Source organism: Passer domesticus, chromosome 31 (assembly GCF_036417665.1).
Source record: "Passer domesticus isolate bPasDom1 chromosome 31, bPasDom1.hap1, whole genome shotgun sequence".
Lineage (NCBI taxonomy): Eukaryota > Metazoa > Chordata > Aves > Passeriformes > Passeridae > Passer > Passer domesticus.
In genome coordinates this window covers 1,005,655-1,021,041 of record NC_087504.1, presented here as the reverse complement: position 1 = coordinate 1,021,041, position 15,387 = coordinate 1,005,655, and the positions used below count along the sequence as shown (strand labels likewise).

General features: G+C 49.5%; 1 long non-coding RNA gene across 1 annotated transcript; it reads right to left on the bottom strand.

The window, feature by feature from the left end:
* Positions 1-5,233: 5,233 nt before the first annotated feature.
* LOC135287756 (uncharacterized) lies at positions 5,234-13,916 on the bottom strand. The gene is made up of 2 exons (XR_010351302.1): positions 13,836-13,916; positions 5,234-8,932 (listed from the first exon to the last, which is right to left on the bottom strand). It is a non-coding gene; the product is annotated as an uncharacterized LOC135287756 (long non-coding RNA).
* Between the last annotated feature and the right edge of the window lie 1,471 nt (positions 13,917-15,387).

The following is a 15,387-nucleotide window of genomic DNA, read 5'->3' as shown; positions in this document are numbered from 1 at the left end:
CTGTGGTTCCCTAGGCCCCACAATGACATGTGACTCCTCTGTTCCATGAGCACTGCAATGTCACAATGGACCTTTGGACCCTGGGGGTTTGCAGTGTCACAATGGTCTCCTTTGGCTCCACAGTGTCACAATAGACCATTGATGACAGGAGGCCCCTCTGTGTCGCCCTGGAGCTTTTGGTTCCATGAGCCCTGGAGTGTCACAATTGTCTCCTTTGGTTGCCCAGTGTCACAATGGAGCACTGATGTGACGAGGCCCTGCAATGTCACAATGGAACTTTGGTTCCAGCCCTGCAGTGTCACAAAGGCCTTTTGGTTTCACAAGGCCCCACAGTATCACAATGTTCCTCTTGGTTCTGTGGGGACCCCCAGGGTCACAATGGTCTCACTGGTTCCATGAGGCCTCACAGTATCAAAATGCTTTGCTTATTCCATAGGGCCCCATAGTATCTTCATGATTCCATGAGTGCCCTCCTTGTCACAGCGGCCCCATGGTTCCATGAGGCTGTAAAGTCACTTAATGGTGCCTCCATGGTTCCACGAGGCCTTGCAATGTCACAAGGGACATTTGGCTTCATGGAGTCCCCTCAGTGTCACAATGGCCCCTTGGTCCCATGACACCGCAAAGTGTCATAATGGTCTCCACGGTTGCAGGAGGCCCCACGATGTTACAATGGACCCTTGGTTTGATGGGGCGTCTCAGTGTCACAATGATACCTACATTCCATGGAGTCACACAGTATCAGTACAGTCCTCTTGGTTCCATGAGCCCAGCGATGTCACAGTGCTCTCCATGATTCCATGTGGCCCCACAGTGTCACAATGGTCCCTTGGTGTCACAAGACCCCACAGTGTCACAATGGTCCCTTGGTTCCATGGGCCCTGTGCTGCTGCATTCCCCCCTCCCCTTCTCAGGCCGCCCTGCCAGCTGAGAAATGCTCCTTGGGCCTCGGCCTTGGCCAACAGCCCCTGGGCTCAGCTCTTCTGCAGCTCAGCACAAACACTGTCTGCTCCAGGCACTGCTGCTGCCCAACCAGCTCCTGGTTGCTGTAGGAGCAGCCCTGGGAACTGGTTTTGTTCCCTCAGGGGCACAACATGCCTGTTCTCACACTGCCAAAGAAAGCTGTTGATGCCAAGTGCGGCCAGGATGAACCATTGCTGTGACTGCAGCCCCTCTCTTGGGGCCCTACAAACCGCGCTGCAAAAGGAGCCCCTTGGAGCTCTCCTGGGCCAGCGAATCCCTCTGAGTGGGGCCTCTCCCAGCCGGGAACTCTCCCGTTTGCTGCACTCGGGGATCCTGAACAAGGACAGCGCCTGGGCCGATCCCCCCACTCCTCCAGGCTCAACCCTTCACCCGCTGGGGAGATGCCAAAGCATCCACAGGGAGCATTTCCTGCCCTCAGGGGAATTTGTCACAGGTGCCTTGCACTGCCTCTTTGTGTCTGTGTGCACACAGGAGTGCCTGTGCTGGGGAAAAGTGACAGAAATTATGCTCTCAGAGGGGTTGGAGTGCCTTGGATAGCTGAGTCAGCCAGGCCTGTAAGTGAGGTGATTTATCACAAGGTCTAAGTGAAGTTAAATGCTGCTAAGAGTTGCTCCTTTGCTATGTTGTTATGTTTAATATAAGTTATAAGCTGAGTTAAATACTGTTATTTCTCTATTAAATTGGTATGGCATAGGTTGCAAGTTACGTGAAATACTATTATCTTTGTTCTTTTGCTAAATTGTGAAGTTCGAGGTAGAAGTCAAGGTTTAGTCCTGTTAGGTTTTAGCTGTGTTAAGCTTTTAGGCCATATTCCTTTTATCCTTGCCTTCACTGCCCTTTTGGCACACTCACACACACAGGGAGAGTTCTTGTTTCATTTCTGGTTTGATTGGCTGGATTTGTTTTGGCTTTGTTGTTTCTTTGTTTCCTTTGTGTGCCTGAATTGCCCATTCAGGAACAGAGTGACTCTTGCCAAGGAACTTTGAGCTGCTGTCCCTTAATATTAAATCTGGTTTTTGCTGATCCCTTGCTGGGGATTTTTTGCGCGCTCCCAAGCGCTCGTGCATAAGAGGGTGAAAGAGCCCTGGCCCAGGCTCTGGCCCTGGGGGACACAAGGACGCTGCCAGGGGGTCCCTGTCCTCCCACCAGGGCCCCGACCCCCTGTCCCCGTGTCAGGCTCTGGGGTCGATCTCGTGGAACATCCTCTGGGGGAGGCTGCGGAACTGGGGGTGCGGGGACCCGGGGGGTCAGGAGACCCCACTGTGCACGAGCAGCGTTGGACTGCTCTGGGGGAACTGTGATGGGGGGGCTGGGGCAGAGGGACCTCCCCAGTGACCTCACACAGCTCCTGTGATGTCACACAGCTGATCTGTGATGTCACACAGCCCCCTGTGATGTCTTACAGCTCCTGTGATGTCACACAGCTGATCTGTGATGTCACAGCCCCTCTGTGATGTCAGAGAGATACCCTGTGATGGCATAATCCGTTCTATGATGTTCAGCCATTTATGTCACAGAGCCTACTCCTCGATGTCGAAGGCAACTCTGAGATGAAACACACCTACTCTGTGATGTCACAGCCTTCTCTGTGATGTTACACAGTCACACAGCGATGTCACAACCCACTCTCTGATGTCACAAAGCCACTTTCCATGTTGGCAGAGTTTGCTCCATGGCCTCACACCCTATTCTATGACATCACAGCCAGCTCTGTGATGTCACAACCCCCTCAGTGATGTCACAAAAACCTCTCTATGATGTGATACTGCCACTCTCTAATGTCACAGCACAAACTTTGACCTCACAGCTTGATCTATGATATCACACAGCCATATCATGAAGTAACAGCCTGCTGTGTGATGTCACAGAATCCCCTCTATGATGCTGTAGTTGCTCAGTGACCTCTCACAACAAACTCTGTGATGTCATAGCCCAACCTGTGACCTCACACAGCCCACTCTGTGCTGTCACACAGCCCCTTGCTGACATCACAGCTGCTCTGTGCCTCTAGGACACAGCCACAGAGGTGCCGCTGTGACACAGCCCCCTCTGGGACATCCCCCAGCCCCTGCCAGTGCTGAGCCCCTGTCAGCTCTGTCTGTGCCCTGCTGGTGTCCCTGAGCTGCCCTGGCAGTGCCCCAGCCCTGCTGGGCTGTGCCCAGGAGCTGCTCCTGGCCAGAGCTGTCTCTCTGCAGCGCTGCCCTTGCCAGGAGCTGCCTCTGGGCCAGGAGCCCGGCCCAGCTCAGCAGCACAGACACAGCACAAGGACTTTAATGACCCTCTGGGGCTTTGGTGCTCTTTGCATCAGACTCAGTCCCTCAGAGTGTGCTCAGAGAACTTCTCAGGGACTCAAAAAGAGAGTGAAACACAGAAGTTTCTCATACTTTAAACCAATCCTTCTGAGGGACAGGACTGAGAAAGTGTCCCCAGGTTGCAGCCAGAGAACAACACTGGAGGCAGTGATGACAGGTGGGGACAAGCAAGGGAAAGATGTCTCTGATGCTGAGCAAACCTGCGCTTCTGTCCCTGCAGGCTGTTGTCATCCCCTGGCTGCCCCACCTGGCTGGCCCCTTCCTTTGCTGACAGCTCTGCCTTCTGCCTGCCTCTGCCTGCCCACACAAAGCCTTGGACTGCTCCAGGCGCCTTCTGGGGGATGTGTTGCACCACAGCCCTGCCCTGGCAGGGAAACTCCTTTCTCCCGCTGTCCAGTCTGGGCCTCCCCAGCTGCCCTTAGCACAATTATTTCTTCTTCAGGCTCATTCCCACTATGAACAGAAGCTCCAGCCTCTATGAAACCACCCTTTACTCCCTCCCAGTCTACTCCGTTCTGTGCTCAGCCTCCACAGCCCTGAGCCCAGAGCCTGCAGCCTCCTCCCGCTGGTTATGTGATGAGGCATCCAAACCCCATCTTGGGAGATTTTTGGGTCCTCTCCAAGGTCTGTGAAAATAGAAGAACAGTGGTCGAAATTTTCTCCCAAATCTTGCAATGAGAGAAAAAGGGTCAATGTCTTTAAACTGAATGCGGGTGGATTGACATTTGTTAAAACGAGGAAATATTTTACAATTATGAGACCGGCACAAAACTGCAACTGTTTTCCCAGAAAAGTGGATTCCCAACCCCAGGACTTCTCCAAGAGCAGGACCTTTGTGCAGCCTGACCCAGTGAAACCCTCTCATCCCCGAGGACGGAATTCCTGTTGTGTGGGTGCTCTGATGTGCTGGGTGCCCTCACAACGCTTCTGGCCAGAATGTCTGCTGAGGGCAGCCAGGCTGCTGCAGGGGCAGTGACCTCACAGCCATCACCATGGCAGCCCTGTCCCCTGGGCCTGGCTCTCCCCTTTCCTCTGCCCCTGCCTTGTCTCTGCTGGAATGAAGAGTTTTGTCATCAATGTCTTGTGCTCAAGGTGCTGGGACCAATGGCTTCCCAGGCAGGCTCCTGGAGCAGAAGTGGCTTTTCAGAGCCCAGGCAGAAATGAGCCCTGAGGCAGCAGCTCTGCAGTGCTGGCCACCAGGCCGGGCTGCCAAGGGAGGCTTCTGGCCATGCCCTGCAAGCAGCTGCTGCTGCCAAGGTGCCTTTGGTGCCTCAGGCTCTGCCTGGCACAGCTCCCAGCACGGCACTCTGCCCTTGTGCCCGAGCCCTTCCCTGTGCTGGGGCTGGCCTGGGGCTTTTCCTGCAGTGGGACCTGCCCTGTTGATGGCACAGGAAAGGCAGTTCCTGCTGGAGCAGGAGGCTCTGCCTGCAATGGGCTCCAACAACTCCAGCAAGGCCCTGTTGACTTCAAAATTGCTTCCTAGAACAGAATATTCTAATAATTGTTATAATTCCAGTACTGTGGTTAAGATCTTTCTGACTAATCATGATCACAATCCATCAGGGCTGTATTTATATAAATTTCTCTGGTACTCCATCATTAATCATGTGGGACAAATTGCATTAAGGTTCAATTCCACCTCTCCAATCTTTTATACATAAACCTTTGACAAAGTCTGGGCTGGGATTGGATGCAGCCTGTCCCAGTTTCCTCTCTTAGAAGGAATTTTACAAGTCTAGTGGTTCTGCAGGGCTTTGAGGTTCCATGGTGGCTGTTGGAAGTAATTTCTCCACCTCATGTCTCAACAGGAGTTTCTGTAATAAAGAAATGAAGCTTTTGCCTGAAGCTCCCACTGTGCTCATGACAGGAACCGCTGTGAGTGTCTGGGACATCCCGGCTCTGTGGCTGTTATAAATGAGCGCAATGGGCCAATCGGGTCAATTATATAGCCAATTTATTAATACAGAAAAGAGAAAGCAAATCGCAGCGCTGGGCGGCGGGGGAGTCCTTGCTCCACCAACTGCCGCGCCGAAAACTGTTCCGTTCCCCTTTTTGTACCCTCCCGCGCTCCTAGCCCCGTCGCATTTCCGGTGCTTCTCCGCGCAGGTCCACCCGGTTGTTAGAGGGTCTCCTTCTGCCTCCTGGTGGTCGTCGAATAGGGCCTCTGGTACTTTTCCTCGGCGCCCCCCCTCTGGGAATCTGGGACTGGGAACAACTTATATTTTGGTTAGCTCAGCAATGTTTAGTCTCATATGTTATCGCATGCCAGTTGGCGGTTACTTATTTACATTATGTTTCCTCCTGTTTTTAGTGAACAAGAAGGTCACATTCCCATCACAACCTTATGCTTTCTCCTGTTTTCAGTGAACAAGAAGGTCATATTCCCATCACAAACCCCCCTTTTTTTCTATGTCACTCTTTTTGTTCACTGAATCTGGCAAGCTCCTTTCTGCTGAGCTCTAAGTAGTCCTCTGTGTTCCCATCGCTTAGAGGTTCATACCTCGCCTTAATGAGCATGAGGTGGGCGGCTTCCAATCTTCCCTTTACCACATTAATCAATTTATTAAATATGCAAGGCCCGAAAGTGATTGTTAGGATAAACAATATGAGAGGTCCCGCTATAGTGGACAGGAGTGTGGTGAGCCAAGGGGAGTGGTTGAACCATGATTCGTACCAGTTTTGTTGTGCTTCCCTTTCCCTTTTTCGCTTTTCCAATTGTTTTCTGAGCTCGGCCATGGTATCTATCACTATTCCAGTGTGGTCTGCATATGTGCAACATTCCTCTCGTAATGCTACGCACAACCCTCCTTGTTGTAGAAACAGTATATCCAATCCCCGTCTGTTCTGGAGTACTACTTCCGATAAAGATCTTACTGATTTGACTAGTCCATCTATTGCTTTTTCGATTCTACTTAGATCTTCATCTACTGAGGCTCTCAAGTCTTTCATACCCCTCTGCTGATTTATTAGGGCAGTTGCCCCTGTTCCTACTCCTGCTCCTCCTAAGCCCAATAGGACGGCTACTGTAAGAGCTGTGGCCGTAAAGGGTTCTCGTTTCACTAAATGATGTTCAGGAGTGATCTGATGTTCGTATACATATTCCTTTGGATGGTATATAATTCGGGGAACTATCACAACCTGTATGCAATATTCGAATGTCTCATTGAAATGAGGTATAGATATACATGGAGTGACTCCCAGTGTATTGCATACCCATTTGGCATTTACTGCAGGGAGAAGCCACTTAGCCGATTTTTCAGACTTGACGGTTGTCATATCTATTTCACACAGATGTTTTTTGTCTGATGGAATTTTTCCTACGCACCTCCCTTTCCCTGTTACCTGAACTATTGATATCCCTGGGGTTCTGTCCTGGCCTCTCTTCCAAAGGCACTCCCGTGGATTGGTTCCGTTAATCCTCCTAGGTTTTGCTGTAGTTCCTAAAGCTTCATAAAAAGGCGGGTTAACAGTATAGCACAACCAGCATTCATTGGTTAAATTTGGGTTCGTAGTATTGAGAACTCTGAATGTAGCTTGCATCACTTTCCACAGCATACTATACTCCCGAGCAGGTGGAGCTGTTAGTGGCCAATCTCCCGACTGAGTCGGCTTCCTTGTGAGATTTTCTACTAATGAATAATTGCCCCTTTCTCTCTTTCTCCCTTCTTCAGTAAGTACGGGGTTCGGCCCCACAGGTTCCGGGTCATGAGGGACTGGCTCTTTTCTTATTAGAAAATGCCCCCCTCGATCCTTTCCTGGTTCCCATAATCTTGCCCCCCAGGTTTTTCCTGTGACCCAAACTGGATCGTTAATTTTGTCATTGGTCACGTTTATCTGAATGGACTGGCAGTTCCCCCCCGTTGTCACTCCACCGGCAAAATCAAATCGGGGAGGGGTACAGCCCCATGGGTACCATCCGACTCTTATATATGAGTCCCTCCCTCCTCCTGGGGTAAAGCCATGAGCTATAGTTTCACATCCCCAATATCCACAATAAAAGTGTCCAGGATAGTTGCAGTATGGTTTCCCTGGATTCGACGCTGGGCACATATAAAACCCTATCCTGTTTAAACAGGGTTTAGCCTGGATAATGTCACATAGCTGACACCTAAAGGAGGGGACTCCTGAAGTTGTAGTTGTTGCTATGACTCGTTGATCTTCCCACCTAATAAGTGACCATTTGAAGGGTTCATGGCTTACGCTGTCCCCTAATGTTTCCCTAATCAATAACCATGTCATCAATATTCGCATTAAAGTTGAGTAACATCCACTGCCAGTATGGGTATGAATAATCAGCCTGTCCAGTTTCACCCTTTCTTCAACTTGAGTCCCTTGGCCCTTTTGATCCCTGCCTGTAAGCTCTATTGGTGCTCCCATTTTGTGAAATTCCATCCTTCCGCTAAGTATCCCTCCGCCTCGCTCGTCAACTAGTTTGCGACTAGTTACGAGGGCTGTTATCTTCTCGGCGGCAAGGATCTTCTGAGGGATGGGGTTTGCACCTCCTTCGCCTCTTAAGAGGGTTAACAGGGAGTCGCACCTGTAGCTGTTATTTTGCTTGCGAGTTTTACCCTTGTAAGGACCAAGAGACTGGTTAGGACACTCTAGAGTCCTTTCCCTAGTTATCCCTCCCAACGAGGTTGGTAAATATTTTCTGGGAGCCCTCCCTCTCTGGCAGTGGACTCACCACAACCTTTTACAAAGTTTATGACAGGGACGGATTGGCCCGGCTTTTCTTGATATGTAGACGTTCAAATTTAGCAATCCAATTATTTAAAGCTGTGTCTGGGTCTGTGTCTTTTCCTAGGGGTCCAACTATTGAGGTCCTTAAGTGTGGTACCGTATGTCGGCACCTTGCAGTTAGAATACGGGAATTGGCGATCTGTCGGCACTTTTTCAACCAACATTTAATTTGCCACCTCGCCCATGCTAACAAGAGCTGTTCTGGGGTCTCATACACACTCCGAAATTGAGTATAAGGTATTCCGTTCTCTCTTTCTAATGCTAGAGCCCAATCTCCCCTCCTAATGTCCTTGCTTGCACACCTCCCGCACCACAAGTGATATATTAACCTTTGTTCTTTCCAATAAACCTTATTACAACCACCGCATTTAAAGGCTACCCATGCCTCACAAAGTTCTTTTCCACAGCTACAGCAGGGACTGCGTTTAAGAGGTCGGAACGAGGGTTCCTCTTGGGGTCCATAAGTTTCAATCCACCAGACCCAATTGTCTGGAGGATTCGTTAAGGCTTCTCGAGCTGCTGAGTTGAAGCGTGCTAAACTTAGTAGATACGGCTGCAAAGTTAATGACAGCTTCTGTTGGACCCTCCTTTGGTCCGCTGGTCCTAGCCTTTCCCATTGCTCAGTCATCGGGATGACGGCCCATTTCTGGTGTTTTGGTGAATGTCAGTCTTAGGCCGTCTGGGGGTCCTTTTATTCTCCACTGACAGTTCTGTGAATGCTCAGGAAAGTCGGAAGGGTTCACTGGTCCTTTTACTCGACTGGCGTGAGTCCACCCTTTTTCGGCAGTTCTCACAGCAGTGTCTGTGGTGAGCAGGGTAAGATATGGGCCTTCCCACCTTGGGGTTAAAGGATTTTCCTTCCAACTCTTGATTAACACCCAGTCTCCTGGCTGAACCTGGTGTAATACAAGATTCAAAGGAGGTCGTTGAACCCACATTCCCTTTTCCCACAGTTTCTTTCTGTATTTTTCCAAGGTAACCAAATAACTGTTCAAACTCTTATTACTGATATTGGGGTTTATCTGTACTTTTTCCAAGTGGTAGGGCATTCCATATAGCATCTCAAAGGGAGATAGCCCTGTATCCGCCCGGGGTTGTGTCCTAATGTTTAGTAATGCCAGGGGTATACACTTTACCCAGGACAACTTAGTTTCTAATACTAATTTGGTTAGCTGTTTTTTTATTTCCCCGTTCATTCTTTCCACCCTTCCCGAACTCTGGGGATGATAAGGGGTATGTTGCTCCCACCTTATTCCTAGGGAGTCGGCTAGATCTTGGGTTACCTTTGAGGTGAAATGCGGCCCTTTGTCTGAGTCTATGGTTTCAGGTACTCCATATCTTGGCACTATTTCCTCTAATAGGATTCTTACTACAGTATGGGCGGTTTCTCTGGTAGTTGGGAATGCTTCTACATAATGGGTAAGGTGGTCCACCATTACCAAGAGGTATCGTGTCCGCCCTACCTTTGGAAGTTCAGTAAAGTCAATTTGTATATGTGAAAATGGTCTTTTTGCCAACGGCTGACCCCCTGGGGGCAACTTCCTCAGGTTGCTTCGATTAATCCGTAAGCATGTTGGGCAACTCTTGGTAATGTATTTGGCGATATCATGTAGCCCTATAGTCATATATTGGGTTGCGAAGTGGTCTGCTAACCCTTGTGCTCCCCAATGTGTACCTTGGTGTAGTTTATATAGGACTCTTTGGGCTACGGCTTTTGGCAATATTTTCCGCTTATCCCGAGTTACCCATTCCCCATTAAGTTTAGACAGTCCCATTTTCTTCAATTTGTCCTCCTCTTCGGGAGTGAAGACCAATGCTGGATCTTTCTGACTATCCTGCTCCCTTGGTTTTTCTCTCAAGAGCATTTCTCTAGCCGCTGCTCATTTAGCCTCTTGATCTGCTGCATTATTACCCCTAGTCTTGAGGTCTGTTCCTACTTGGTGGCCTTTCAAATGTACTACCGCTATTCTTTTTGGTCCCCTCAGGGCTTGCAGTACCTCAGTTATCAATTGTTGATGAACTAATCCCTTCCCTTGTGAGTTTACTAATCCCCTTTCTTCCCATAATTTTCCAAAGGTATGTACTACCCCGAACCCATATCTAGAATCGGTATATATCGTTCCCTCTTTCCCTTTTAGGAGCTTCAAAGCTCTCAGAATAGCGTATAGTTCACAGGCTTGTGCTGACCAAGATTTATCTAAAGCCCCTGATTCCACTACTTGTAAGTCTGTGCCCCCAATAATAGCGTATCCTGATTGACGTTTCCCATCTACCACCCGGGAGGACCCATCTATGAACAACTTTTCTCCCTCGTCTAGCTCTTCTTCTTCCAGGTCAGGCCTAATCTTGGTTTGTTCTTCAATAGTTATTAAGCAATCATGTATTAAAGGTGCTTCTTCTACATTCCCGAACAAAAAGGTAGCTGGATTTTGAATAGCAGTTGTTTCTAAGGTAAAATTTGGTGCTTCTAGTAAAATCCCCTCATATTTCAGGAGCCTAGCATCTGATATCCATTTATCTGCTTTTTGCTGCATTACGCTCCTGATATTATGGGGGGAGAAAACCTTAAGACTACTGTTAAAGGTAATTTTCCTAGCTTCTTCAACTAATAAAGCACATCCGGCTAACATTTGTAAACACGTAGACCATCCCCTGCTCACGGGGTCCAAAAGTTTCGATAAGTACGCTACAGGTTTCCTTTTGTCTACCCATTCTTGGGTTAGTACTCCAAAGGCAATTCCCCCTTCTATATTAACGAATAAATAAAAGGGTCTTTTTAAGTCAGGGAGACTTAGAACTGGAGCATGTACCAAGCTCTCCTTTAATTCTTTCAGGTTTTCTGTATCCTCCTGAGTCCATTTCATCCACCCATCCTGAGTCAATTTTTGGTATAAAAACCTGGCCTTACTACTGTAATTCTCTATCCACTGTCTACAGTATCCTGTTAAACCTAAGATTTGTCTGATTTGTCTCTTGTTCCTGGGGGTTGGCAATGATAGAATAGCCTGCACCCTTTCCGGATCTATTCTTTTCTCACCTCGTCTTAGATAGTGTCCTAAGTACTTTACCTCTTCCTCTACAAACTGCAGCTTAGCCTTTGAAACCTTTAGTCCTTTAAGCCCCAGGAAATTCAAAAGTTTTATACTTTCTCTTCGTACTCCTTCCTCATCTTTCCCTGCTAACAATAGATCGTCTACATATTGTATCAGGGTTATCCCCGGTTCGGTTTGGTAATCCTCCAAAATTGGTTCCAAAGCTTGTCCAAATAAATTAGGGGATTCTGTAAAGCCCTGGGGTAACACCGTCCATCTAAGCTGTTGTTTTCTCCCTGTCTCTGGGTCTTCCCATTCGAAGGCGAAATAATCCCTGCTCGCTTCATCTAAGGGGCAAGCCCAAAAGGCATCCTTCAGGTCGATTACACTGTACCAGTGGTTATCCGGGCTTAGTTTGCTCAATAATGTGTAAGGGTTAGCCACCACGGGGAACCTAGCTATTGTCCTCTTGTTTATTTCTCTCAGGTCATGTACTAAACGATAAGACCCGTTTGATTTCTTTACTGGTAAAATTGGGGTATTATAAGGGGACATACAGGGTTCTAATAATCCTTGTTTGATTAGTCTATCGATTTCCGGTTTCAACCCTTTGCTCCCTTCCAAAGACATCGGGTATTGTTTTATTCTTACTGGAATCTCCGGATTTCTAATGGTTACCTTGAAGGGGGTAATTTCTAATCTGCCAGCACTATCTGGATTATACCATACTTCAGGGTTGATTTTTCTCTCATCTTCTAATCTTAGGGGACACAACTTAATCTGAATCTCCTGTTCTACCACCTTGATTTGAATACCTAATTCTACAATCATATCTCTACCTAATAGGTTATAATCTGATTCTGGTACTAATAGAAAATTCCCAATACCCATCTTGGAGTCCGATTCTACTACTACCTCTTTTATAACTTTAACTTCGAACGGTTCCCCTTTTGCTCCCACTACTGTAACGGTTTCCCTAGATAACTTGCACCCTCTAGGTAATGACTGGAGTGTGGACCTCTCAGCTCCAGTATCAACCAGGAAGGTAATATCCTGGCCCTGGGGACCTACCTTCAATTTTACCAAGGGCTCCCTTTGATGTTTCTGGGTCCCCAAGAGATAGAGCCCCTGACCCCCCTAGTCCTCCTTAAACTCCTTCTCGTCCCGAATCCGCGTCCGACATTCCTTCTTAAAGTGTCCTCTCCGTCCGCAGTAAAAGCACACCTTCAGTTCCTGTTTATCCCGTGGGCTTTTCTGCCCACTTCGCCTCAATTCCCTTCTGTCCTGTTCGGGTCTCCTATCCGTTCCCTGGCTTTCACGCACTGCCGCCATCATTAGTCGGGCTTGTTTCTTATCTCGCTCTTCCTCTCTCCTCACATACACTCTCTGAGCTTCTCTTAGCAACTCGTCTAACCCTCTATCTTGCCAATCCTCTAATTTCTGTATTTTCCTTCTGATGTCCTCCCAGGATTTGGAAACGAAGTGTACCTTTAGCACTGCCTGTCCCATCTGTCCATCTGGATCCATTCCTGAATACAACTGAAAATTCTTCCTTAATCTTTCTAGCCATTCAGTGGGGGTCTCATCCTTTTTCTGTCTTTCGTTAAAGGCTTTATTAATATTCTGTCCTCTTGGGACAGACTCCCTGATTCCCTGCACAATTATTGTTCTGAGGTCTTGCATGTGCACTCTATGGGCCGGGTCCTGATGATCCCAATTAGGATTTTGTAATGGCCATTTTATATCTGCTGCCGGCCCCTGCGCGTGCTGCGCATCCCAGATGCGCATTCCCTCTCTTCTAATCATATTTTTTTCCTCTGCCGTGAATAGGATATTCAGTATGGATTGTAATTCCTCCCAGATGTACATATTAGGTCCTAAGAATTGATCTACCCGCTCGGCCACTCCAAGCGGGTCCTCCAAGAGGTGTCCCATTTCTTTCTTAAATTCTCTAACATCTCCTGAGCTTAGGGGCACCGACACAAACCCTATACCGGCCTGGGGTCCCCCCCATGGGCATTTCCCTTAAGGGGTATAAGCCTTTCTTGGTTCGACTTCGAGTCATTGGCCCTGTATATTCGGGCCCATCCGAATCCGAGTCTGTCCCTGCTGGTGCATTCGGAGGAGCCTCCGCTTCCTGTGCTTGGGGTGGGAGTACATAAGGAGGGGGTGGCACCAAAGTGTCTTCTGGTTTATTCCCCTTTTTCTTACTCTTATTCCCTTTCGGTGTTTCAGAAGGTTTGAAGAGAAACACTTCGGGTCTCTCTACCCAAACTTTAGCATAATTACTCTCCTCCTGAGCACAGAGGGGTTCTCTACTATTTACCCAGATATTTAAGGTTTGCCTTACCCAATCTTCTGAAGAGCCAAATACAGGCCAAAACACCCTCTTGGAGATTTCTTTCCCTCCCCATACTTCCATGCAATAGTGAATCATTTTAGCCTTATCCTTGTCCCGTGTGCCTGGAAAATGTCGCCAGTTTTCTATCATAAATCCTAAAGGGCTTTCCCTAGGTATTGGAGGGAGTTTCACCTCGGCAGGGGGCTTACTCTTCCCCTGTCCCATTCTTCCGGAGTGCCTTCTTTCACACAATCAACTTTCGCTTCCCCTGGTTCGTGGCCCAAGCCCTCGCGGGTCTGTGGGAAACGCACTACTGGGGGTCCGCACTCACTTGGAAAGTCTGGCTGCCAGCTCTCCTCTCACGCACCACACACTCGCCGCACTCCGGGATCCCAACCCCGCCCGGACGCATCCCGTAATACTTACGCGTCCTGCGTCTTCGTCCGGACTTTGTGCACAAATCTTTTAAGGGGTCTCCTTGGGCCCGCAACCTCCCTTTGCTTTCTCCTTTCCGCTTTTCGGGGTTCGTCGGTCGGGGCCGGGAGCGGGTCCCTCAGGTCCCGGGGCCTCCGAATCGGAGGGGCGCCCGCCCCAGTATTGAGAGACCTCTCCGACGACCACCGATCCGAGTCACGGCACCAAGTTGTTATAAATGAGCGCAATGGGCCAATCGGGTCAATTATATAGCCAATTTATTAATACAGAAAAGAGAAAGCAAATCGCAGCGCTGGGCGGCGGGGGAGTCCTTGCTCCACCAACTGCCGCGCCGAAAACTGTTCCGTTCCCCTTTTTGTACCCTCCCGCGCTCCTAGCCCCGTCGCATTTCCGGTGCTTCTCCGCGCAGGTCCACCCGGTTGTTAGAGGGTCTCCTTCTGCCTCCTGGTGGTCGTCGAATAGGGCCTCTGGTACTTTTCCTCGGCGCCCCCCCTCTGGGAATCTGGGACTGGGAACAACTTATATTTTGGTTAGCTCAGCAATGTTTAGTCTCATATGTTATCGCATGCCAGTTGGCGGTTACTTATTTACATTATGTTTCCTCCTGTTTTTAGTGAACAAGAAGGTCACATTCCCATCAAAACCTTATGCTTTCTCCTGTTTTCAGTGAACAAGAAGGTCATATTCCCATCACAGTGGCAGCCTGGGGACTCCTGGGATGTCACCATGGAATGGCTGTGTCTGCCTCTGACCACAGGGCTCTTTACCATCCCCAGAAAGCCCTGGGAGGTGTCCATGGAGCCCCTGTCTCTCCCTGTGACATTCTAGCTCTTAAACAGCCTGGAGACTCTTGGAATGTCCCCATGGAACCCCTCTGAGGACCTGTGACAAATCTGATCCTTAGCAGGCAACCATCCCCAGCCCCCTGTTGCTATGGTCAGTTTCCATGGCAACCATCCCCAGCCCCCTGTTGCTATGGTCAGTTTCCATGGCAACCATCCCCAGCCCCCTGTTGCTATGGTCAGTTTCCATGGCAACCATCCCCAGCCCCTGTTGCTATGGTCAGTCCCTCGGCAGCTCCATGCAGACCCCATGCCAGGAGTGGTTGCCATGGACACCAGCTCAGGCCTGCAGCCAGAGCCCGTTGCCATGGCAACCATTGGCAGTCCCATCCCCAGGGTCATGGGATCCCAGATCCACAGAATTGGCTGAGCTGGGAGGGACCCATCAGGATCCTGGAGTCCAAGTGCTGGCCCTGCACAGGACACCCCAACAATGCCAGCCTGGGCCTGGCAGCGCTGGCCAAACGCTGCTGGACCTCAGAGAGCCCTGGAGCTGGGAGCCTTCCCTGGGGAGCCTGGGCAGTGCCCCAGCAGCCTCTGGGGAAAAACCTTTTCCTGAGATCCAGCCTGAGCCTGCCCCGACTCAGCTGCAGCCGTTCCCTCCAGTCCTGTCCCTGGGCACCAGAGGGAAGAGGTTCCCACAGCCCCAGCCAGGGACCCGCTCCCAAGGCTGTTGCCATGGCCACCAGGGCTGGGACCAG